This window comes from Molothrus aeneus, chromosome 10, assembly GCF_037042795.1.
Source record: "Molothrus aeneus isolate 106 chromosome 10, BPBGC_Maene_1.0, whole genome shotgun sequence".
Lineage (NCBI taxonomy): Eukaryota > Metazoa > Chordata > Aves > Passeriformes > Icteridae > Molothrus > Molothrus aeneus.
In genome coordinates, this window is record NC_089655.1 from 14,623,764 (window position 1) to 14,650,495 (window position 26,732).

Here is a 26,732-nt window from a genome sequence, read left to right on the forward strand (position 1 = left end):
AGCTTCCATGTGGGGCTGACACAGCCCCACAGGAGATGGATGTGGAATAACACACCAGGGAATCAGTACTGCTGAAAGACATGGAGAAGCCATTTGCTGCCAGGCCAGGCTCATGTGGCAGAGCCCCATGCTCTGTGTGACCCTGTGCTGTGTGACACAGGTGCAACAGTTTGTCCAGAGACAGCTCAGGTCTCTACCTTGGTACTCAGCATGGTTCACACTAGCCCATCCAGCTCCTTGGCAGCATCCTCCAACACTGGGGGGTGTTTTAATAAGGAATTTTTATGGGAGTGATCTGTTTTGTCCCAAATTCCCTAAGGTCTCTCTTGTTATCTAATCACCTTGAAATGGACAGAAATGCAACTGAAAACTTACCAGCCTTGGCATTACCTAAAATCACTATTTTCCCATTTTTGTCAACTCCATGTCATTCCCCCCATCTGTAGGTGGCTAAACTAGAAATAATGTCTCTTGATAAAGTCTCCTGATTGGTTTGCTTAGAATGCAAACCAACAAAAATTTAAAAATTGTACTGAAATAACAATTGCTGATATCATGATATTGTAACCTCTTGAAGTCTTAGACCAAGGCCATCTATCCATGCTTTCATTCCTGCATATTTCTAAGGTCACTCTACTTCATCTCTGTCCTACCAGACTGTGGACTCCCAGAGTGTTATTTCCCTTACGGGGTGGGATTGTAGAGAACAAGTATCACAACAAACTCTTCTGTGCCTCTCTGAATCTTGAGGAGACAGGAGCACACCCAGAGCAAGAGGCCCCAGGCTCAGGGGACTCAGCAGCAGCAGCTGGGCCATGTGTGCTGCTCTCCTGCCATGCCCATGTTTAATGCTGTCCTGGAGCTGCACCTGCACGCCAGACTGGACAGATTCACACCCTCAGGACTGGAGAGAAGCAGTTTTAGTGCTCTCCTGCAATCTTCTCTGGCTTGCTCTTGCTGTTTGTAGTATCACCACGGAAACCAAACGTGACACTGGTGATCTTTATTCAACATGGGCCTGCTCCAGACATGATCTCAGCAAACCTGTGTATCACCTGAGCCCAGCCCATTCTCTCCCATACAAATACCCAGGAAATCAGGTTGAACTGGAAGGTAAGTGATGATGGCTTGAGGATATTTTTTGTGTCCTGTCCATGAAGGGCTCCAGGCCTTTGGAGCTTCAGCACCTGTGATGCTAACACAGTAAGACGGTATGTTTGTTATAAAGATAATAACAACAGCTCTTGCTGGAAGGTCTCACTGCACTTTACAGCAGTGGGATGTAATTACCTACCAGAAATGGAGACAAAGGGATGGGATGTGCCTCCTCTAAGGTCATCTACCTGATGTGGAACAGCCACCAACCTTACAGTTCAGGACTTCCATGTCCCTACCCAATGCTTCCTCCAAGTGAGCCTGACAATAAAACACACTGGACTAGATGAAAATACAGCTAATTCTTTCTTAAATCCAGGCTCTGCTCTACCCTTCCATAGCAGCTGACACTTTCTTTTTAAAGCACTCACCTCAATTTCTGAATAAGATTATCATTGTGTGCCAGTGCTTGGTGTTGGTTACTGTCTGTGGAAAAGCAGGGTTTTAGTTTTGTAAAATCTGGGGGGGGACCAACAAACCAACCAAATCAGAACTCTACTTTTGATTCCAATTCCTCCAGAAATTATTGTGGCCTGCTTCTTAGCCTGTGAGCCAACAATGGGTAAGGGATGAATTCTACACAGCAACATTAAAGTACAATTAGCATTTTCTGAACTTGATATTTTCTGCACTTTTCCTCGCAATTAACCTCTTTGCTGTGGATTTGTGACCTTTCCCAATGCTCAGGTGGATCACACCAAGGCCAAGCTCTGTGATCACCCACACAGCTACAACTCACAAAATTAACTGATTCACACAGAGAAACACCAGCCATGCAGGGCAGACCCTTGGCTTATGTTCAGGCTGGCCCTCCTGCACCTGGATCCAGCCACAGGCTGAGGCAAGTGTGAATTTATGGCACTTTTCACACAGAGTGGCACCAGTAAGGCACCAAGCAGCATCCAGTCTGGAGGAGCCACCCCATGAAGGCTCTCAGCTCTCTGCAAGTGCAGATCTGTCAGACCCAAAGCATGCAATAAAGGAAGATTCACTCAGGCACAAGACCTTACACGAAGGGAGAGCTGAGCACCTGCATCAAGACAGTGGTCATGACTCAGTGATCTGCAATAATTTGTCAAGTCACAGCAATGTGAGCATCCATCCAAATTCAAGTGATTTCCCAATAGTTACAAAAGCCCAAAGCACAACAGAATGGAAAGCTTCTCTGTTTCCCAGAATCTCAAATACCAAGCCCAGGTTCCCCTGCCTCCCCAGTAATAAAAAAATAGCATTCAGGTGTATCCTTTTATCAGAAAACCAGTACTCTTCTAATTGCTCCACCATAAGAGTTTTAAAAGCATCATTCATTTAAACAGCTTCCAGAAGCACTGAATCTGTACTAATGAAGATTAATAACAGATTTGCAATAACAAAGCTTGGAAAGGCTACTTTTAGAAATGAACATCTCACCAAAAATACATTTTCAGCTGTACATTACTAATTCCATGGCTGTCCACTGCAGGGTTTCCTGGACTTCAGAAATAAAGGTATTGCAGGCTGTGGTGTATAGGACTAGAGGGGACCTCAGTGTGGCAATTTCTGTGCAAGACAAGACTTCCCTGTTACAGGATTTGCCATGTTCTCAAAGCACTTATGCAATCTCTTGAAAGGGAAATATAGTAGAGTTTTACACAACTGAGTTTATTCCACCTTGCAGCATGAAGCTGTTCTGCACAGGTAAGTAGTGAATGGGAAGAAAACAATTCTGCCATTTCTGGTGACATTTGGGTTTACAATGCTCATTTCCTATACACATATGTAAGGGTGAGACCCTGAGATGGAGCTCTGTGTTAGGCACTGGGAGAACTGTGAATTATATTAGTCAGAAGTCAGATGCTTCCATCACACCCCGAAGTTAAGTGAGGCCATTAAGTGTCTGGTGCCACTCTAAAGGGTTTGCTACACCTCATTATTCATGCATATTCCTTAGGGGTTACAAGAACTTAGTGTGTAAGAGCTCCCAGTGAAACCCAGCCCCAGTGCACAAGAAAAAAGGATAGGCATCAATATGGAATTTTCCAGAAATCTGAACCTAAAAGTTTTCACAGGCTTTGCAGAAAGTACAAGGAGTGTAGAATGCCCAGCAGCTGCCAGCCCCAGCACCCTCCAGTTTTGCTCTCAGTTTGCTCTGGCCCAGCCCAGCAAATGCACAAATGTAGGGTGCAGAGTGGTTTGAGTCTCAGCCTTTGCTGGGAAGGAGCAGCACTACTGGCACAATAACATCCTGCAGGCAGCAGCAGAGCTTGCTTTGGTTTGAGACTTGATCACAGGCAGAGCTGGGGGGTCTTGCAGCCAACTGTTACCCTCAGCAGTGGGCAGTGAGTGCTTGGCAGGATGAAGTGGAATTGGAGTGGGTTTCTGTGGAAAATATCTCTGTTAATACAGTTCTCTGTGTGCCTGGGTATGGCAGAATTTAACCCCCAAAAGCTCTGCCAGCCACAGTTGCTGTCAGTAAAGCCCACACTGCTGAGAAAGGACCCATGACAGGGGAAGCACGTGAACAGCAGCTCTGCAGAAAGGGGATAAAGAACTTCAGCTGGAGCTGCAGCAAAAGGAGATGGGGTGACTTGGCCAAGCACCCTGTCCAATTTACACTGAGTGCCCAGGGCACTTAGTGCAGATGATATTAGGACCAAAGGACAAAAGGCCATACTCAGAGAAGCTTACCTCTGGATCTCAAGCGTGCTCTAACTGCAGAGCTCCTACACAATTCCCCTTTTCAGGTATTCTGCCAAAGAAATCCAGGTACAGGTTATGGGACTGGAGAAACAAAGAACTGCTAGATAGTAAAGGTGGAAGCTGATTTCCCTCTGTTTCTCTTGTTAGAGAGGTCAATCCACCTGATTTCTCCCACATGTTGTTCCTGCTCAGGCTGACACTTGCATCACTTGCAGCCAAAGAGGAGCATCAGACTGGTAATATTCCATGTTTGGCAGCACACACACAGACAACAAGGCTGACTAAATGCCCTCAGTAACTTGTGGTTTATGTATGAGTTGACAGCACCCTGACACTTTCAGGAGGTATTAAATACCTCAGAGAATTGGGCCAATAGCCAGGGCACAGATCTGGCATACGGAAAATAGTAAGTGGAGTATCTCCTTGTAACCACAGCAACTTGAAAAACACAATGAAAACAGTGCATATCCCTGCAGAATTACTGAAAATGAACAGACATATATTTGTGAAATAGTGAAATAAATATTATAATGATGCTCCTGAATTGCAGAACAGATCCTACTTCATGCAGACGTCAATGTCAGAAACCCAGATGCTGCCTATTGATAGTGAAACTTCCTATAATCCCCTAAAATTTGTTGGATAACATACAGGAACTGATTGTACCAAAGCTGAAAGGAACAAGAACAGCCCTGACACTTACACAACTACAGACAGGGCAATACTGATAGTATTTCAGAACTTGCTCTTAATCAAACTTGAATTTTTTTTTTAAGGCATATTTATTTACTTCCATGGATTGCGTGGTAGAGACCTCATCCACATTACCAGAGTTTGCATTAGGACAGACATGGCTTCAGAATGTAATGCTAAGACAGAATGGTAATTTAATGTCTTGAGATAGGGACTCTGATGCAGAAAATATGAAATTATTACACACTCCATCAGGCTCCTTGCAACAGCTGCTGAGCAGAAATTATAAACTAGTTTTTGGAGATAAAATATGTGATCATAAAAAAATACAGTAAGAACAAGAATGTCCATGTGACATGTCCAAAGTGACAATAGTTAGACAATGGAAGGCTCTCTTGGGTCTTTTTGAGTTACAACTTTCTCATATTGTGCCCACCTAGTGATGAGGCCAGAGGAATTATTTCCTGGATCAATCAGATACTACAGCAATACTTAATTTAGTCTACCTGAAGTTCTGCACTGAGTCTGATTTTTTTGTCACAGTCAGGATGGGGACACTAGAGAAAACTAAAAAGAGGATGAAGATTAATCTTTATCCAAAACTTGAATGAAAGTCATGAACTTTTTATCAACAATTTCTTCCCTAATGGCTAAAATTTCTGTTTGCATTTCCTTGATTTCAGACATTACCGTTATTAAAGTAGGCATTAGTATCAGGTTATGAACAAGTTTGCCGCAGTACAGAGCTCTTTAATCTGTGGATTTCCCTACAGACTAAAAGAAGCCTCAAATACCCATAAAAAACTAATGATGATAAATAACCTGTGCTGGGTTAAGTTTACAAGAAAAAAGCCCAGTATTTCAAGACATTCCATTTGTGAACTGTTCCATGGTAATGGTAGGAAAACCCAAGGGCATGGCATCATTGTGCTAATCACTCTTTGTCTCAGTTTCACAGCATCCAAGATTAAACAAGGGCCAGGAGGAATCCTAGGAGGTCGACCTGATCCAGATACTTTCAGTGCTGCAGATCCCAGACCCCTCTTGGCCAACTCATACTTGAGCTTTGTTGCCTTTCCATAAGAAACCTTTGCTGGGAATTGCAGCTCACACAGGACAGCGATCTGCACATACGTGTTTCACACTGGTGAATCCACTCCAACATCACCAGACCCTTCCAGAGGCTCATAAAAGAGGACAGAGATCCCTGCTTTATGGGAAATGGACCACTGAGAGACCAAGTGAGGTTCCCAAAAGAAAACACACAGCACGCAGTAGAGCCAGAAAAAGAGTCATCGAAACTAAGCGTTGTCAGGTGTCCATTGAAAAACTGCAGTTGTGTTTCCCACTGGAGAGCTTCTGATCCTAAACCAGTGATCCACGGGGAACACAAATGCCACATGCTGTTAACAAGGTCTGTTTCCATCACAAGCATACATTTATCTCATCACCCTCTCTCTCAGACCTGGATTTTTTCACTGTAAGTCACTAACATGTCACAACAATTTCCTGAGTTGATGCCAAAGAAGCTGTTGATTGTGATTGCTTTAAATATGTCAAAGCTCTGCCTTGGTTTTTGTTGTTTTTTGTTTGTTTGTTGTTTAAAACTATATTTTACTTGATAGCTTTTGCCTTAGACATGGCAGTTCAGTAAGAAAACAGACTAAAGTGATTTTTCTAACATATTAAAGTCCTTCTTAATTTAAATGTTGAAAGAGCTTTAAATGGGAAGGAGCTGCAAGCAGAGCTCAGAGCAGAAGGGCAAATAATGCCTCTGTGTTGGCACCCTGTGGTAAGGAAAGCAGGAAGTGCCAGATCTGATCAGTCCAACAGATGATTCCAACCACGGCGCACAGGCTGGGACAGTGAATCACCAACCAGCCCAGAAACATTTCCTTCCATTAGTCAGGGGAAAGCCTCAAGAACGAGAGTTTATTCCACTTCTGGTTTTAATTTCCACTTTGTGGTTAGCTCTGAAAAACGAATAAACATTTAGTATCTCTACCACATAATTCTATGTTTGCCTGCCTATATAGGAGCTGTAGAGAGCAAACACTCACCCATGACAGGCTTTAAATCAAACTGACAGTCATTTGTCTGCACCAAAGAATTTTTTTTTCTTGTCCAGTGACAGCTTTTCAACCCCTAATAAATTTGAAATCAATTACATAAATGTGAAAACAGAACAGAAAAATAAATTTGCTAAAATATATGTGTGTGCTTATGTGTGCAGATTCAACACAGGCTGGAAGTCTTCCCACAATTAACTAATTAATTCTAGGCATTTTCCAGTTTTTAAGAATGCTGCTCTCCTGAAGCCAGTCCAGCCACACAGTGGAAGGCTCCTGGAATTACATCAGCCTATTTCTGATCACTTCTTATGTATTGATACTGAAACTCTCTTAAATTACCAAGATGCTGCTATTCTTCAGTAGCCTACAGGCTCCCCCCAGGCTAACAGCCTTCAAATGACCTCTACTTAACACCCTTAACAGCCAAAAGCCTGGGACATGGTTTGCCTTAGCTGAACACCCCTTCCCATTTTCACATCTTCTCTTACTCCATCACACACAAGCCTAAATAATACATGACAGTTCACATTAGGCTGCCTTTCTGTGACAGTTCTGAGATGCTTCCTTAAAGAGCTGCAACTCCCTTTGTGTAGCAGGTTTTTAATGAGCTTTGGGAAGGGCTTTATAACCTCTCAGAGTCAATCTGAGCCCTTATAACCACTCCTCAGTAACCTGCTTTTCAAATAATGGCTTGTGGTTTTCAGCGAGGAAGATGCAGAGCTGGGCTGGTTATCTAAGCATTTGTTGTGGTGAGAGAGGAAGGAATATAAAGACAACCCCAGCCTGAGCTGGCAGCTGGGCTTCCCAAAAGGGGCACCAGGAAAACCACAGAGCGTGGTACAGAGGGTTCTGCAGGGTACAGGAGCCTGAGCAAGGGCAGAGCCAGCACATGAAGGGATGTCACTGAGCCAAGGTGTTGCCATTATCTCCAGTTCCAGCTGGATGTTCTGCGCACACACAGGCTGCAGAATATCCTGAGGCTGTGCAGGGAGAAGGGCTGGCTGGGAGGTGAGCAATGGGACACAGAACAGCTCTTTGGAGAGCCCTGGTTTGTGTCCATCCCATCTCGTTAGGGGCCCTGGGTGGGATCCCTGCTCTGCTGACATCAACGGCAAAACTCCTGCTATTGTTTGCCTGGACAGGATTCACCCTCAAGAGCTTGTGACACACGAGGAAACCTTCACAACCCCACAGCTGGGTCTGCCCTGTGATCGACAACAGACAGCTCACTGTCCCACCAGGGTGACACAACCTTCTGCTGGGTATGTGAGAGGCTGCATCAGAGGGGACAGAGCCTAGTAAAGCACACACACACACACACAAATGTACTGTTGCCATCCCCACAGCAGCAACATCCTCTAAAGCTGGTTAGGGCAGGAATCTGAGCAAAGTCCAATGCCAGGAATCTGAGCAAAGTCCAATGTGAGAGAAATCACACCACAAGCAGCTTGATAAATAAACATTGAATGAGCATCAGAATTTTGCTAAGCACATAGGAAAGGCTCTGTTTCAAAAAACCCAACTGAACAAAAAACAACCATCAAACAACAACTAAAATAATACCAAAACCCTAAAACCAGAATTCTGTGTTTTATGCACTCAAAAGAACTTCAGTCAAAGAACTTCCTCAATAAACTTCATTTACATAACTTCCTTCATTTACAATACTCAGTCAGGTTTAGAGCAAGTCACTGCAATGACCTGGCTACAATTACAGCAATAGAAGACACTGATTGCAACACTACAGTGTTACACATTCATCACTAAACATGCAACAAAGCATCTGCAGCCAGTCCCAGCACTCCAACCCCATCATTCACTGGAGCTGGATGCAGGCAAGGTCTTTACTACCATGACAGATTAGAAGGTCTGCAGGTGCCTAGCATGCCAAGAAAGCATTATGCTTTGTGCCACTGAATCTGAGAGAGGTGACACACATTGCAGTAGACTACTGCCATGCAGAGAAGAGGCCAAGTTACTCACAGCTGTAGCTACCATCCCACTCTGGAGCAGACTGTCTAACAAGGCAGCAGGAAAACAGGGGTGGATATTTAGCCAGTCCCCAGTTAGATGTATTTATAAGTTAAATAATGTAAAATGTTGCTTGCAGTATTAAAACCACAGAGTCTTTCCCACAGGGCTTTTGCTCGGCCTTAACACAATGGATCCATGCTCCTGCCTAAGTTTCCCTCAGGTGAGCTGGCTAATCATAATTATTGTACCTCTTCTTATAGATAAAGTAACAATGTTTGAACTAAATCACAGTTTGGGTTTTGTGCAGAATTTTACACTGACTATAAATGCTGCTTCTACAAATGGTTCCCAAAACAAACCTGCAGCTTCACACTTCCTGTAATTCCTCACTGACTGGAATATTGCTTTAGCAATTATATGGATGCTAAATGAGGACAAGACAAGCACATAATTTGGGAAGGGTTTTAAAACTGATAAAGTCTGATTCATATTTTAACATTAGTCAGTCTTGCAGTTATGTAAACGTAAAGCAAAAGGATCCCTGAATATGTGTTTCCTACACAAGAAATTTACAAGAACCGTGATTCAGGATTGAGTACCAATGAGATGTTGCACAATTCAAACCTGTGTTTACCTCAGGCAGCTCTCAGCATGCAGTGGAGCAGTGTAAGGCAAATGGAATTCTCTCTTCACCCCTTTCACATGTTCTATACTGCACAGCAAATTTCACCCCCTGGATTTCCACTTTTCAGAGCTATACTCTGAGATCACTTTAGAAAAATATACAGAGGAATTAAACTCTAGACTTGATGGGCTGCTCCAGGAATATTTCCTTCCCAATAGCTTCCTGTGCAGTAATTGAAAACCCAGCATAGCTGAGCCCCGTGTTGTCACACTCAGTTGTGCTGCAGTTAATTGTTACTGCACATGGTCCCATCAGCCAGGGGTGGAGATCCAGGGACTCCTGATGGGCAAGGACACCTGAAATGGTCTGCTGGCAGCACAGTCTCTATGAGCTCTTTGGGATTACATGGCTCCTGCAGTCCTCATTCCCCTTAGCTGGAAATACACGGGACCCTGCTGCCAGTGAAGAGCAGGCACCAGAAGGAGCACAGCAAGGGAGATTGGCAGGGGCTGGGAAAAATGGGGGAGTCTTCTCTCTTCCATCAGACAGCTCTCCCACTAAACCTTGTCCCACAGCTCTGAGACCCTCAGGGAGCCTGGGTGATGAGTTAGAAAGTAGTCAAAAGTAATTTAAAAGAACAGGCAAAAATGAATGCTTGCAGTATGTTTGACTGATGGCACACTGAGGTGAGAACCACAGGAACGGGGACTTCATCAATTACATTTCCAGTTTCCAAATACACTTATTCTGCCCTACTAGATTAAACAATTACTCTTTGCAGCACTCATAAAAAAGTACAGGCTTTCCACAACTGTAACTGTACCTGCTCAGCACTCACATGTGGCATTTCAGTCCTTTCCCTTGATACCTAATGATCCAGCATCGCACAGGCTGCTTCCAGGAAACATGTGTTTCTGCCTCTCTAGCTGGCCACAAATTAAAATGGGGTCCCAGAACAAAAGAAACCTGATCCATGAGGAAATTCAGATCCGGATTTGAATTCCAGTCTAAACATCACATCTGGTTTAAAGAAAATAAAATAACCATACACATATAACACATATAGAGATCTGCGCTCCCCTGCGGTTCCAGACCAGGGACTAGGATGTATTTTACCTTTATCCAGTAGTTTTTTAAGATAATGTATTTTCTATTAATTTCTATCTTTACTCACAAAATGCTTTCAAAGAAAACTGTGTATCTTACTGGGAAAAACAGGATAAAGCCGGGGAGGGTTCAGACGCCGTGAAAAAGACTCCATCCTCCCGGAGCCGCTCGCTGGAGGAAGGAGCTCTTTCCCCAGGACTGCCAGGCTGGATCATTCCCCCCTGAGGCCCCGTAAGACAAAACGCTGGCCCCGAAAGGCCCCGGCTCCCGGCAATGCCCGGCCGCGCTCCGCTCCGCGTGTCCCGCGCACGCCGCGCCGCGAGATGGGGCTCTGTGCGCACGGACAGACGGACACGGCCCGGCCGGCGCTCCGTGCGCACGGACAGACGGACACGGCCCGGCCGGCGCTCCGTGCGCACGGACAGACGGACACGGCCCGGCCGGCGCTCCGTGCGCACGGACAGACGGACACGGCTCGGCCGGCGCTCCGTGCGCACGGACAGACGGACACGGCCCGACCGGCGCTCCGTGCGCACGGACAGACGGACACGGCCCGGCCGGCCCGTGTTCCTAGTGGCAGGGAAAGCCGGTCCATCTAAAAGCTGGTTTTTGCATAAAGGAGGGAGCAGGATATACATAATACTCTTGTATTTTAAAAGGACTAGAAATGGCTGGAAGGATATGGAAAAGAGGAAAAATAAAGTCCAGAATACTACACATGGTGTATATGGGGGCTTGTGTACAGAACATTCCTTAGCTGTCCTGCAAAACAGAAACATGAGTAAAATGCACATCAAATAGCTCCATAAGAAAGTCAAGACTGGAGCAGATGTCTCCTGGCCCTCAAACAGGCTCCTGTGGCAGAGGCAGAGCCACAAACAGCCCCCTTGTAAAGCAGCCCCTTAAACTGCCTCCAAAATCTGCTGCAGATTCCACCCACACCCCACTGCTTCCTCCCAGGGGCACCTCTGCCTATTTCCTTGATGCTTGCTCACATCCAGGGGTTCTGCAGAAGAAGGAAGAGCTCAGATGATCTGAGGCAGAGCCATGGGGCACCAGCCCAGCCTGTCCCTGTCCCACTGGGCAGCTCAGCTGAGCGTGGCCAGGCACACACCACAGGGGGAGGGTTATTCAAACGACCCAGGCATCCAGGATGTGAAGTCCCACCTACATTTGGATGGTACCTTCAGGTGATTTCACATCTGGTCTGTGTGCAATAGCTCCACACTGGCAGCAATACAGAGGGGTGAGGCAGGAGAGAGAATCCCCTGTGACTCCACACTGCAAAAGAGACTGCAGGGGCTGTCCTTAGTGATCTCTGGGGTGCCTAGAGATGTATGCATGGTGATGAGAGGTTGGAGTGGGAGATAAGAGACCAAAGAGCCCTGTAAGAAACATGAACACAGGAGAAACTTCAGCAGACACAGCATTTTTCTGTCACCGAGGCTGAGCCAGTAGGTGCCTCCCAAGGAGGTTGTTCAGAGTGCTCCTCTTCCCCTGGCAGCAGGGCAAGTGCATTTACTAATGAATAGGACTCTTAGAAAAGGCGAGGATTTTTTTTTCCTCCCTACACATATTCAGAGAAGCAGAGAAGTTTTTTTGTTGTTTTTTTTCTTCACCCCCCTCTTCAAGATTCTTTCATTTGTGATTTCTAATCATCATTCCACTCTTCTTTCCCTCCTTTTCTTTACTCCCCATTTGTGAGTCACCCCCCCAGGCTTGGCACCTCTCCAGACCAAATGAACTCCAGGAAGGTTTTTTTCCTCTCCTTTCCTCACCACCACCACCTTCTCCTCCCTATTCAAGCTGAACCTGTGGACAAAATAAATGCTGGTACTGGGTCATTGTCCTTCCCTTCCTCATCACAGGATTCTGAGAGAGAATTAAACTAATCTCATACATGGACTCACTCCTGGGTGCTGGCCTGGACTCCTGCCATGCAGTGGGATGGCATCAAGTGCAATGTCCCAGCAAAGTGTTTCTGCAGTGACTTCCCATGCAAGGGCAGCAAAAGGATCAAACTCAGGAGCTGATGGCTCTATATTGTGCAATGTCAACACAGTCACCACATTTAACAGCTTGCCTTGATTGAAAAGCTTAGAAAAAAAAAAGAAAAAAAAAGAATAAGAAAGCCAATCATTTAAGTGCTTCTGCATTGGCTCATTTGTTAATTAATACTTAAGCAAAGCATACCCAAAGTTTTTCTGTGATGGGAGGGAGGCTACTGGGGGTGGGAATTTCTGGAATTACTTGAGCTCTCCTCCTGTTTCCCACATATTCAGGTGATCAATACCTGCAGCAAGCTCCTAGGAGCTGGCAGTGCCTGCCTGCAGGGAGCCCAGGATCAGCAGCCTTTGAGTGCTTCACAAAGGAGGACACAACCATCACTGCTGCCCCTCAGCAAGAGGGGAAACTGAGACCTCAGAAAACACAGTGATTCCCACAGCCCACATGGATAAACAAATGGCTTACTCTGCAGCTTTCATTTCAGAAAATAGCAGCTCACTGCTGACAGCTCTGAAAGGATACTGCTAGGGTTCAACTGCCTGGGTAGCTCTAATGAAATGAAGCTGCTGGGCTGTGTGTGCAACTCCAGCACCCTTCACTGGCTTACACAAGGATACTTCCATCCAAAGATGTCAAAACATTCAGCAGACAAGGCCACAACTCGGGAGAGTTTGTGAATCCTGTGAGTGCCATATGACAATGAGTTGACTTTGATGCAACACATTTTTTAGGCACTTTTAAATTAAAACTTTTTAGTGGGTTTTAATTGATAAGGTTAAATCAGCCTCAAGAACCAGATGAGCATTAAAGACAGAAATGCACAAATGATTGAAGATCACAAATGATTGAGTTTTCCATTGATGGGGAGTGTATGTAACACATTTCTTGTATAAAGTGACACTGCTTTAAGGCTTGGAATACCAAGGTGTATGCATATAGAGGAGCTGTGGTCAAATGCCTACAGTGGCTGTGTTAGCAGCATAATCCATAGGGGCACAGCCTGAGGGAGAGCTGTAGAGCTCTGCCAGGCCAGCTGAGCCCCTGATGCAAAGCTCACCTGCACAGCCAGGCATCCTGGTGGCCCTGAGTCAGGAGCTGTGGCTATTCCTCATTCCACACCACAGATACCCCCACATCCTTCAGCAACACACTTAACCTCTCCCTGCCACAGGTTCTCATTTCTAGGTGCAATACAGCCAAGGACACCTTCCTATGCCATCCACCCCCACCCTTTGTGTGCAAGCTGGCAGAAAGGTAAAGGTTGCTGGGAAGAAATAACTGCAGAAAAATTGAAGAGGCCAGACATGACCAGAGCATAAAAACCCTTCCTGATCCATCTCAGGCAGCAAGTGCTAAGGGAACAAATTCTCATTCCTGCATCAGTCTTGCAGCTGATGCCTGAACAGCTCTGAAACAATCCACAGACAGCAAACAATTCCAGTCACAAACACCCAGGCACAAATGTCTAGGTGGTTTGTCAGTGAGCAATTAAATCCTGTGCTGGATAAAAATGTTAAAAATGCATCACATTGTGGCTTTAAATAGTCTCTTGTTGGAGAACTTGGTCTCACTGCCAACTTGCACTTGGGTAAACTGTTTTTGCCACTGCTGGGATTCGCTGAATGTCCATCAGGCAGTTGCATCACACACTGAATAGTTTGGCATTACCTCATGCCTTAAGGGAAAGGCAGAAGAAAATGAACTAGCAGCCTGTTTTCTGTCTACTTATTTATTTACTTTGGTGAGGGGCTTTTTTATTTGCTTTTGTTTTGGGAGTATTTTTCTGTCCTTTTCCCTCCTGAGCTAAGGGTAACTTGAGTGCACAGCAATCAAAAAATGTGGTGAGGAAAGTACTTTGGAAAGTAGTGGGAATGTGGAAGGCAAAGGAGAGAAGGAAAAATGTGAGTCAAAGGATTAAATCCAAATTCCAGTCTGGGACTTCTTAACGAAGATGGAATACTGACTAGTTGAACAAATTAAGGTTTTTCAAGGGGGTCTGGGGAAATGATTGGTTTCTATCCAAGCAGAAAATGTCATTCTTCTCCATCGGTACCAGAGAAAATAAGAGAGACAAAACACTCCCAACCCTGCTCTGAGAAATCTGAAAAGATGGGAGAACAGACAAGGACAAACAAGCAATTAAAAGGAAATTGCTTCTCTCTCCCCACCAAACCTTTTGTTTCTTTCCAAATGAAAGTGGAAAAAATTGATTAGGGGGTCAAAAGGAGGAAGAACCAAAGAACTGCATCACGTGCAGTGCCATGTGAAAATAGACACTGCTCCACCAGGGTGTAGGCAAAAACTTGCTGCAGCAATGGGGCTAAAGACCTGCAGGAAGGGACAAAAACTCACTTCTCAACCTGTTTGGGTTGAGCTTCTTCCCATCTCTGAAGCTTACTTTGACAGTTACAGTTTCTCTGCCTAAGTCAACCATAACATGACTGAAAACTCAGAATATTTTAACCGGTGTTGTTATTGTCTCATCAAGCCACTCTACCATCCCTTAGTGTAGTTTCCAAGGGGACAGCAAGCACACACAGACCAGCAGCTGCTCAGATCTTCAGCTGGAGTCCCTGCCTGCACAGCAGGTCAGCAGAGGGAAAACGTGCCCTCATCTCTGTCACTGCAATAGCTACTCACACATCCTACTCAAATCTGGTTTAACTCTGGAATAACTAATATAAGGCCAGAAAAGTGGATAAAAGGGATGCTCAGCATTTGTTACCTGCTGCCCTTCTGCCACACAGAGCTGCAGACAGCAACTTTGTCAACTTCTTCTGTAGCATTCACACAGGGACTTCCCTTGGAGCCCAAAGCACACTAGCTACACAGGAAAGGGGGAAAAACTCATGGAACACTAAGTATAAGCTTTATTTTCTGCAGCAGTACAGTACTTTTAAAGGAAGTAAAATCTTTGCAAGAAATCTAGATTCCCTTCTGTGCCCAGTGGTCTGCAGCTTCAAAGTGTTCCATCTATCAGCTCTGGATGGAAATAATTCATACCCAAATTATCTGAGAATTCAGTACTCACTAGGACTGGAATATAAGGCTAGGAGAAAATCATGTTAATAGAAGTTTTATACAGAAAGAGTGTTTGCTGCATTGGACCAGAGTGAGCACCTCCCTAAATAAGCAGCCTCCAAAATGGCCTCAGTAGCTGACAAAGCTCACAGATGTATGATATTTCTCCCTTAAATTCCTCCACTCTCCAAGTATTTTCAGCCCAGGAACTTCTCAAGTCAGAGGGGCATTTTCAGTGGTTGGTAACCCTGGCTGGATTTCTCCTTTCTGCACTTTTCCAGTCTTCCCTTGAACACAAGTCCAACTTTAGCCCCTACATCTTTTGGCAAGGAGACTCCAATCTCTAACACAGAATGTCTTTCAGGAGTTATTTGAAAAATCAGGCAGTGATGGACATGATCACTTGGTGGTTTGCAGGGCCTGCAAAATTCTCAGCTCTTCTCTGGTAAAAACAGTGCTTAACACTCCACAGGTGGGGAAATCAGAACCATCTCTCCTGCATTTCCAAGCTGTCTCATAGGATGAGCTGTGGCAACACATACCAGGCAGCTCAGCTGAGCAAAACAGAGCAGCTGGAAACCCTCTCCAGACACCCCCTAATTCCACCTTACACTACAATATCCACCTGTGCAGAGCTTGGACAGTGATATCCACACAACCACGATAACTGTGAATCTGTCAGTAAAACAGTGTTAGAAATCATATCAAACCCACCAGATTTCTTGAGAAGCTTGAAGTTGGCACATTTGTAAGTGTTTCCTAGAGGTCTGCATATTTCCAAGGAAACCTGAGAGAAAGTATCACTGATTTGAAATACAACCACTCAGAATTTTGACGAAAGTGAGAAATCTAAGACATTTTGTTAAGCTCCACTTCAATATTTCAAACTCATGTGTGACTGCAAAAATGAAGTGACAAATTCATTGTGAGAAACACATTGGTAACAAAAAGGGAAAAGCCAGATGAATTTCTGCAAAGTGTGAAGGCTGTTTCCACCATCTCTCCTGTTGGACACACATAACCAAGAAAGCTTTCTACAGTAATTTAAACTGAGCCAGAAGACCTCTGGCCTCATCCTTCTGACCTTTGTTTCACCACAAGGATGAAGGATTCTCTCTACACTCTGGTGCTGGAGAGGTTTATCCTGGGAAACTCCTCAAGCATAAGGCATTAGTGACAACAAAAGTTTAGAGGAATTCTTGCACATGTAAAATGAGAATTCTTTTTTATGTTAGACAAAATAAACACTTAAACAGTACTAACCTCCTGCACATCAGAGAACAGGCTGAGCACTCGTTACCTCCAACTCAAACTTCACTTGACAATGTTAGAGACTGTAATTTTTTTCTGTTTTCTGTTTTATTCTTAACTAAAGCATTTTTACTGATATTTTCTATACATTTATCTACATGAGATATTCACCTTTTACAGTAATAATTTATATCATTAAGTGATGTCATTATATACAAGTGGCATCACAATCCACTTGCAAGTGCCATGTATGAAGACATTGCCCAGCAAGCTGAGGAGGGGCAAGGCAGTCAGTCTGGACTGAAATTTCATTTTGCCCTGCAAGCCTTCTGCTCAGTAACCCAGAGGTCCTGGGTAACCCAGAACAACGATGCCTCACTCCTATGTCCCAGGCTTTGACTGGTGCCACAGCAACAGCTAAGTCTGGCTGGGACATTTCCATTATACTCTCAGGGCTGGAAAACAAACAAATTTGTACAACGCACACAAACAGTCTTTTCTAAACTCTTTTAATGGCACTCTGAAGACCAGACTGTCAATTGTCTGCTGTGTTCTCAACAATTTGCTAATGATAATTAAAGATGCTCAAAGTCTGCCAAATATTTCAGCACTCTATTTAACCAAGGAGATAAGGGTTCAGGAGGAAAGCAAATGAAATGAACTTGATCCAAGGAGGAGGTGTTACCTACAAAGGAACCCATAAGGGCATAAAGATAGCAAAGGCAGAGTAAAATGTTCTCTAATCTGCACAACAGATACACAGGGAGATGATGCCAAAACCCTGGAATGAGATTACAAAAGCAGGAGAGTAAGTGGATTCTTTTCCTTTCTTTCTGAAAGATTCCATCCCAAAGAAGTTGCTTAGACAACGGCAACCCCCCACCATGCGATCCGTGTACGAAGGAAAACAAATCCATGCTGTAGTAACAGGAAGATCAAAACCTGGGTTGTGGTTGCTTTTTGGGGGTTTTTCCTTTGGCTGAGAGAAATTAAATACTCATTGCATGCCCATTTCTGCAGAAAAGGACCATATGGGCTGTGGGATATCGGGCATGCTGGCCACAGAAAGCAGGGAGAGAGAAAGAAGAGCAGGCACCTGTAACTGGAAGTACAGCTTTGGTTGCTCTGAAGTTCTGCTGAATTAAGGGTGCTGTATAAATTCTTGATGCCAGAGAATCATTTGAGGCATTCAGCTGACCCATGCAACAACATTCACTTGATCACTAAAGCTGTGAGTTCACCAACTTATTAAAAATAAGATCTACAGTGTCAAATTCCTAAAGGTGTGTCAACACGTGCAGCAAGCACACACCTGTCCCCTTGTGAGACTGAACTTGTTGCCTTACAGGAAACACCTTTCCTTTCTGAAGGTTGCCAACCCTTGCAGAAGTTCCTCTGCCACGACCCAGTGTGATCACATGCCTGCTCTCAACACTTGTACAGAATTTTATCAAATTCAGACTTTCTGCAAGCCCCATGCAGGCAAAATTGTACCTATGGCCTTCTGGCACCCCTAAGCATTAAGCTCGTTTTACTTCTACTGGCTTATTGCATTATGTTCTAAACCTGTTTACTCCCTGACTGGGCCTATGTTTGGAGTAGCATAACAACTTCCCAACAGAAAATTAATAACATGGAGAAAACATTTGTACCAAAAGGCATAAAGTCTTGCTTTATACCTGAAGGAGCTTTATCTGCCCACCTATTTTCTGAGAGTATCATATTCAATTCTGCCTATTTCAGTAAGTGCCAATGACTTCAGTAACACCCCCTTGGCAGGACTATGTTCCCTTTATGTGAGGAAAATAGTAATGGTTTTCCAGCAGATTGCCCTCCACATCATTCTCAACTAGAAACTCAGTGAAAACAGTGTATTCTTTAATTTTCAAACCACACTTTTCCATCTCCAAATGACTGGGACTACAAACAAATAATCAGAGACCTTTATTAAATGTTAATTTTGAATCTGGCCATATCGATGCTCAATTAGCTTCTACTACTGGTACTACTTTTATAAAATACAGTCCTCCTAAGTTTCAGATAACTATATTTTCTAAAAAATTCAAATTTTTGTAGAAAACATGTAACAGTCAAAAGCAAATAGAAGCCTACTGCCTGGAAATGTCTATTTCCAATGCAGCTCCACTTTTAGTGTCATTTATCATCAAAATCTTTTAAATTAGTAGTAAATTAAAAACTCAGGAAGCATTTCATGTAAATATTTATAGGTTTGAAACCTTGCAGCATTATGTTCAGAAGTTTTGATGCTAGCACTTTGGGGCTAAATTGTCTTTATTTTCTCCACACTTTCATGCTCCCAAACTCATGTGAAGTAGGAGCCAATTCTCTTCCAAAACACCAGTCATTGCAGATTCTGTCTGGCCTAGTGGCAATAACTCCAGAAAGCAGGGGTGCCTCAGCACACAGCATTCCTTGCTCAGAACGTGTTTGACTGGAACCAAGTACTTGGCTCGGCAGTGACAAAATCAGGACATAAGGTGGCATTATTGCCCTTCCTTAACTGTCTGCAGGGCCTGAGTCCAGACCTGCATGTCCACAGTGCTACAACATCGTTGTCTGGCATTCCAGAAACAGTACAAAACAATTTTAAAAGACCCAGTGAGAAAATCAAGTCTGTACCAAGATGCATTCAGAATACCAGACACAGCCAAATCCTGACTGTTTCCTGATTTAAATTTTCTCCAAATACTGTGTGTATAAAGTAGCCTGACTGAAAAAAAAAATAAAATAAAAAGATTGTTAGGCTTTTAGTGCATTAACTATACAAGACTTCTGAAATAACATTTTAAATGCCTGGACTTCACTTGTATCCTTGGCTTAGTGTTCAGCTGTGATTGCCCACAGCAGGAACTCCCATCAAATTCATACAGATGCTTGGAATAAGAAATGAGAAAGTAACTGCAAAGGACACAGGAACATGGTTTGCAGGTTCACCTGTTTTCAGTTCACACAAAAAATTTAAGAACTTGAAGCTATTTTTTTAATTAAAGAGAGCTGATAGCTGTACATTTCAGATAGAGGACTGAAACTACAGAACAGGGAACAAGCATTTCCCTGGTCTTGTCCAACACTTGTGGTGTATTTGGACTGAGAAACATCTTTTTTGTCTGTTCAGTCCAGCAAAAGAGAAGAGTAGCATGAGACCAACAGCCACATCTGAACATGTTTCCAGTTCCAGGTACTCACAGGATCTTGCATTCAATAGTTGGAAGCCACTACTCACAATAGAAAGAAGGGGAAGACTTCAAATAACACCAGCAGTTAAACACTGGAACCGTTTCCCACACAATGGCACTGTCCCCTCACACAGTGACACTGTCCTCTAGTACTTCAAAATCAGGGCAGGTGCCTCTTGGAAAAGGATATTTTAACCTCATTCAAAACCCCAAGTGTAGAGAGAACTAAGAGAACTGACAGAGCTATATGATGTCAGAGGCAAGGTGGCCCCTTTTGGGTTTTGAGCTCTGCAAACACTTGATTCTACAAAACAAAACTCATTGCAATATCCCCATATATCTCATTCATTGATTTCTCCTAACAAAATACATTCATGCCTAATTTTTTATTTTGCATCTAGCTTGAAACTCACCAATGTCAGGTCCACGTCTGTATGAATAGAGGTTTAAAGATGAAAAGCTCTGCAGGTGTAACACAGACTGCCACAGTGTTCTCCTCTGCAAATCTCAGGCCACTTTAACACTGAGACATGGGGGCCAGAAATAAGCAAAAGTGGGAAGCATCCAGTGAAAAACCATCAGAAACTCAAGACAGCTTTGAGAAGGATTTGTTTGTGCTTGGTTACCGTGGTGGTGGCAGTTGGGGTGAGCTCCAATTACATCTGACCCATTGAAAAGGAGCTCATCACAGTCCAAGAGATGCCAAGCACAAAGGTGCTTATTTAAATTTGTCTGTCTCTGCTTCCATTAATCATGACCTCCTGACAACTTCTGGATCCCACTTTCCTCTTCCCCCATCTTGCTGCAGCCCTGAAGGGCCTCTTTTATCAGGTCCATTGAGCCAGCAGCACAATCTCCATGAAAGCTCCCAGTGTGGCACTGGCTCGCTGTCAGACGTGGCTCCACTTCATTTCTTTCCAGCACTAAGAGTCCCCTGCCATGGTTATTAATCATGGCCTCCCTGACAGGGCACTGAACTGTCTGGAGATGAAACTTCATATTCCCATCCAGGGCTCCCCAGGTAGGACATGGAATTTGTTTCATCTTTGTGTAATCAAGAAATAGAGCACTGGGGGAGCGAATTAACCCCAACTTCAGGTTCATAAAGGTGTCCCCGCTCTGTTTAATTAAATCTGTCTTAAAACCCCCTAATCCCAAACTAAAGACTTAATAATGTTCAGGAACCTCTTTTTCCTTACAATATATTGGTATAAACTGCTGACAGCTTAATATTGAAATAAACATGCTGCTCCTGTACCTGACCTGGCCAGTGCAAAGACCAAAACCCACATGACTTAGGCCAGCTTCTCCCAGAATGGCAAGAGGACAGTGCACCACAGATGTTAGGTGTGTAAAAACCTCTTAATTTAGTGCTACAAAATGTCAAAGATGGGGGAAATCATTTAAAAGAGCAAAATAAAAATCACAAATGGAAGCAAGAACAAGGTGTAAGGGTTTGATTCTCTCTCTGAACATGCCAAGACCCGTCCTTTTAGACTGAGGATAGCAAACCCTTACCCACGGGTTTGGGATAATACACTTTCCTTTGAGAGCGTTTTGAGGCACCAAACATCACTCCAGGTTTGTTTCATAGTGGTTAGAGAGAAGCTCTGCTCAGGCTCTCCGATGTGGTGGCAAATCTGGTTTTGTAATTCCTTCTTAAAAAAAAAGTGAAGATTTTTTTCAGATTGTGATTAGCAAAATTCAAACCTAGATCAGAGCTTTCTTCCCTACAATAAAAAACAGGTGCTTGGATTTGGAATTTTGGTACCAGAAATGAAGTATCCTGGAATAGTGATCTCAGCATCTGTTTAGTCTCAAGAGGTAGAAAACCATAATCAACATTTTAGAAGACAGCTTGTGGAAAGCAGAGTGACTCTACATGAGACCTTTAAGGAGGCAACCACATCAAGAGAAAAACAATGTGGTTTAGCATCGGAGAAGACAGACAGCAAGAATAAAGCAGAAATGTACAGAGATGTAAAGAAGAGGAATCAATGCAGGCTGTAAGGAAAGCCAGTCCATGCCCAAAGTGATTTATGGGAGGCAGACCTATTCATAGCTCTCCATCCCAAATCCATCCAGGTCCATTTGAGGAGGGGTATGACTTGTAGTCCTTCTCCCTTCCTAAGATGTCCTGCTGTGCCTCAGAGACAGAGGACAGGGAGAAACGTAGAAGACTTGGACACAGCAAACCCTGTGTCCCAACAGAACGTGGAGCAAATGGAAACGGTTTCCACTCTTTCTTTCCCTAAGAGGATTATGTCAGCAGGGCCTGCCTGGCGTCTGCAGCAGAGCTCAGCGCCAGCGACCAGGGCAGCCAGCCCTACCCTCCTGCCCAAGGCTTTCATTAAGACTTTGGTTCCCCGTTGCTCACATGGTGGCTTGCACGTGCTCCCTAAATATCCTGCATCCACCTCCAAAGTATTTGCTGATATAGAAATCTCTTCCTCCCCCTTTGCCCCTCCTCCCAAGGACCTGGGGCCACAGCACAAATCACCATCCTGCTGAGAAATTTTCATTACACAAGGATGGGACAGAGGACTCGAGCTGAATGGGTATTACCAGAGAGGCAAGGACCTTATAACTGTACATGGTGTCTGCTTCTGTGAGCCTGACATCAGTCAGCTGAGGGTGCACATAAACCCTGCAGAGCCCAGCAAACAACCCCTTCTGCTCATGCACTGCCCCTGATGGGAATAACCAAAGGAGTTCCTGCTCCTGACCAGCTCTGGGTGCTCTGCTCTGGCTGCAGAGCCACACCACAGGTTGGCATCTTGGACTTCTCTCATTGTTAAGGGGTATTTCAAACCTTAGAATTAAATAAAAATCCTGAAACCCCAAAGACAGACCCTTGTAACTTCTCTTTTGCAACCTGCCTTGCCCTCAGGCCTGTCTCTGCCCTGCATCCTGAGACAGCCAGAACAGATCCAGGGGGGTGAGATCCATTTGGCTCAACATAGGCAGGTCAAAGGACAGTCCCAGCCATTTCAAATAACACCACAAATCTTCAATCTAGTTTTGAGATGAAAGTGAGGGATTTTCACCATTAAGCTCAGGGGAGAAAAGCCAGGATCCTTGTGGTCAGTCACACAGTTAAATACACCCAGCTGCAAAGAATGACATAGTGTGGTTAGAGAACCTGCAAGTGAGGATGGGTTTTCCCATATATTTAACTCCCCAGCATCCCAGCAACAAGGGATCGCTCTACCTGTCTCCAGGTAACACTTCCAGCAGAATCAGTCAAGGAATCTACATGGAAACCAGCTCATCCCTTTCATCTCATTTCTCTGTTACCAACTTGAACAAAACCAAAATAAAGAGTTGCCTCTGATTGTACAGAAAAATTAAAGGCAATTCCATGTACAAAACACAGCATATAAAATTGCATATACTCCTTCAGAATAATCAGCACATGTCAAAATCACTTATAAACCCCATTTGTTTAAGAGCATGGATTCTGGCTTCAATTTTATGTTACTTGTTTCTGAAGTAGCACCTATGGGTCAAGGCAGGAACCAAAGCATCAGACAAGTCAAATGTACCATCTAATCAGAACTACCAAGTTTTTCTCAGTGTTTCTCACACATGATACCCGCCTCTACAGATGTTCAGTATGAAAGCAATAAGGTGATCATAAGCTGGGATATTTGGAAAGAAAAATTTTTTTCTAAAAACAAATAATACAAGTCTTTTTTATTAACCCCTCTCAATCAGCTGGAAAATAAGAACTACCTTTACTTGAGTGTCTTTCTTTTCTTTCAATCTATCCCAATTTGCATTCTGTCACTGGAGAGGTCATACTTAGTTCCTTTTTAATTTGAGAAGGCTTGTTTTTTCCCCTCTTTCCAAAGACAGAAAAATTTGGAGAAACCAAAAACCTTTTATTTTTGAGGAGGGATGAGCCTGTAAAGTGTCAGATCAGGTCCAATAAGTTATCTTTGAATTTCTATGCAATACACATGGAAAAGTCAAAGACTAAAAATATTCATGTTTCATATTTAAGTCACAGAATATTGAAGAAAATCTATTTCCATTTTAAAGCTTATATTATATTGTATTTTTCATTTGATTCTTCTTAAAGCTTTAAATTTCTTTTTTGCCAAAATATTCAAAGAATGACCCCCTCCAGAAGCATTTAGGAAACCACATATTTGTAAACACACCACTGCTGGAACTGTCACAGCAGCTTCACCAATCATATAATTCATTGGGCTACCTGAAGTCCTCCTCTTTTCATAACCATTTAGTCCTTTAGCAAAGAAATATAAAGGCTGTATAAGCTAATGCCTGCAATCTAAGCTGCAAAGCAAGTCTGAACTCCAGGTTTAAATTAAGGATCCAACTTTTAGCAAAAAACCAAATATCCAAGCAACAGTTATAAAGATGATAATCTGACATATTTTTAGGTATCATGTTACCTATACATGAACATACACACTGTATATAAAGGTGTGGTACAAACTACTGATATAAAATGTAATTCCCAAGTGACTGGCTGCAGCATGCCTGTAACCCAAGTCTTAAATATAAGAGAGCCTCAGTGACAGAAGTGATTAGTGATTGCCTGAGGTGGCTTAAGGCAGTTCCACTTGCATCTCAGATGGGCAGCATGTTTTCCAGAGCACAGGCTAATGCTGCCATCTCTTTGGGACGTCCTTGTCTGTCCCAGGTGGCAAGAAGCCCAAGCAGAGCCAGTCAGGACAGCCTGGACAAGAGCCATAGGCACAACAGGTCCTGGGGCTGGGGCAGAGCACACCAGTGACAATCACTTATGCTGGCTTTGAGCACTTCTGAGACTCAGCCCTGAGCATCCTGGCACCCTACATCTAAGGCCCAGGCAGGAAATAATGCTTAGAAAGGCCATCCTCAAGTCAGCATGTGGCATTGAAGGGTTCAGCTTTCTGATAAAAAACTCTGTTTCTGGCCCTTCGTGCATTCCTCTCCAAATATGTATCTTGCAAAGTCAGTAGAGAAATCACCTTGAAATGTGGTCTGCCAATCTAAAAACATTTAAGAAATGACCACAAGAGCCACTACTAAGTAAAGCCCACCAAAACAACGGGATCTTTTTAAAAACATACAATTATATATGGTTAAGTGTGTGCAATATATGCATAGTGCCTATGTCCAATTCCATTGTATTGTAAGCAAGTACCTGTGCCATAAGGGAAAGTCACCAGGATGAACCTGCATCGTGCACAGCACTAGATCCTGCTTTATATGCACAGATCCCAGTGCAAAGGCAGATGGAGGGGCCAGTTGTGTTAAACCCAGGTGATTAGGTCACAGGTTTGCAGTTTTGTTTTGTGTTTTCTTTACCAGCAAACTGTCCATTAACTTTACTGAGAGCAGAAAGCAAAAGGAGAGGAATTTGTGAAGTTGGTAGCCCATATGGCTGGTGGGGAGTTAATCTGTGCCTAAGCAGCAGGTAGCATGAGCCAGGCTGTCTGTTGGGGTTGTTAGTAACCTAGGGGCAGATCATGGAGCAGCAGGGAACAGGATAAACTCAGCCTACAAATACAGTCAGGAATGTGGCAGGAAATTATTTCTGAAAACATACTCTGAAGCATAATAGCAACGATCAGACGGTCAGGCTGTGTGTATGAAATCTATCTGGACTCAGGGCACACAACAGGAGTGCACACAAGGGTGTGATAAAGCAGATTGGGTGGATACTCCTGTGTCCATACATGCATGTTAAAAACAAACTCTGCTCAGAGAAAAAGTGCAGGCACACCAGAGTATAGCTAGACAAACATTGCTTCCCCTACCATTCTAAGCAAAGGAGAATAAGTTATTTGCTTATGTTTCATGCAAACCATCTGCCAAACAGCTTTATAAAATTATTCATTATGTCAACACTAAAGAACGAAGGACAGAATTAGTAGAAATTGCAAGGTTCAAGGAAAAGAATTTTTTTTTAAGTGAAAAAGTCATGAGGCAAGCCTCAGGTCATAAGAACAGCACAGGACAAAGCCTTTGCACCCCAAGTACAGACTGTGACACCAGGCAGGGAGCAACATGACAGAAAACCAAGAACCAGGTGGCACCAATGGACACAGCCTGAGGCAACGGGGAGGAGCTCGGCAGGTCTACACCAAAAGAAGCAGGAAATCTAATTACCTTTTTAATTTAATTTTTAAAATGTCACTCAATAGGAATTTTGATGCTCCAAGCTTTTTCAGCATTCAAGACAACAATAAGACAGCCAACAATTGTCTAGGCTGTAACACTTTATTTTCAACCATCTTTTTTAACTCATCACTGGCATAACTTCCGAAAACATTAACTCTCCAGCTATTGCCAACTTTAGGATAAGAAATAGTACATATTGGACACTTCAAGCAACACAACACCACACAGCTGGGTAGTCTGCCCTCATTTTGAGGAGAAATGGTAAATGATAATCAAATAATCTTTGTGAAAATGTAGGTTTAACAGCACCAATGGACCATTTAGCTCTACAGCCTGTCTTCTGCTGTGGCTAGCAGAGGTTGTCTAGGAAAGTTTGCAAGAGCAGGGCACTGCTTCAGCCATATACTCACCTATTTAAGAGGCATTTCAAGTTCAAGAACTTCCAGAAGCTTTATCTTTGTATTTATTACTAGTGATCAGTGCACTAGCAGGACTTTATTTTAGCCTCAGCAAAGAGCAGCCCTCTTTACTGACCATAACAAATTGCAAGGCAGTTCAACTCAGAGGGAGAGACTCAAAACCTCCCATCACAAGTGAGAGCTATTCTTCCCCAAACTTAAGCACCAGAACAAATCAAACCTGACAGATGTCATTTGTATTACATATTAGGGCACTACAGGAAAGCCAGGGCCCACCAGCAATGTGTGCTTTATAAAGAGCCCCAGCACAGACTGCATAGTTAAAAGAAGAGAAAACAAGCAATACAAAATTATTTTTATGCAATGACTGATATTCTTTGAGACCACTTGGAAA

At 43.7% G+C, this 26,732-nt stretch overlaps 1 protein-coding gene across 1 annotated transcript in view; it reads right to left on the reverse strand.

The window, feature by feature from the left end:
* The window catches only part of OSTN (osteocrin), a 58,364-nt gene extending 38,020 nt beyond the window's left edge, over nt 1–20,344 (reverse strand). Inside the window, exon 1 of the mRNA XM_066556743.1 lies at nt 20,195–20,344. The gene's annotated coding sequence lies outside the window, so the exon portion shown is untranslated. The remainder of the gene's footprint in view (nt 1–20,194) is intronic.
* Between the last annotated feature and the right edge of the window lie 6,388 nt (nt 20,345–26,732).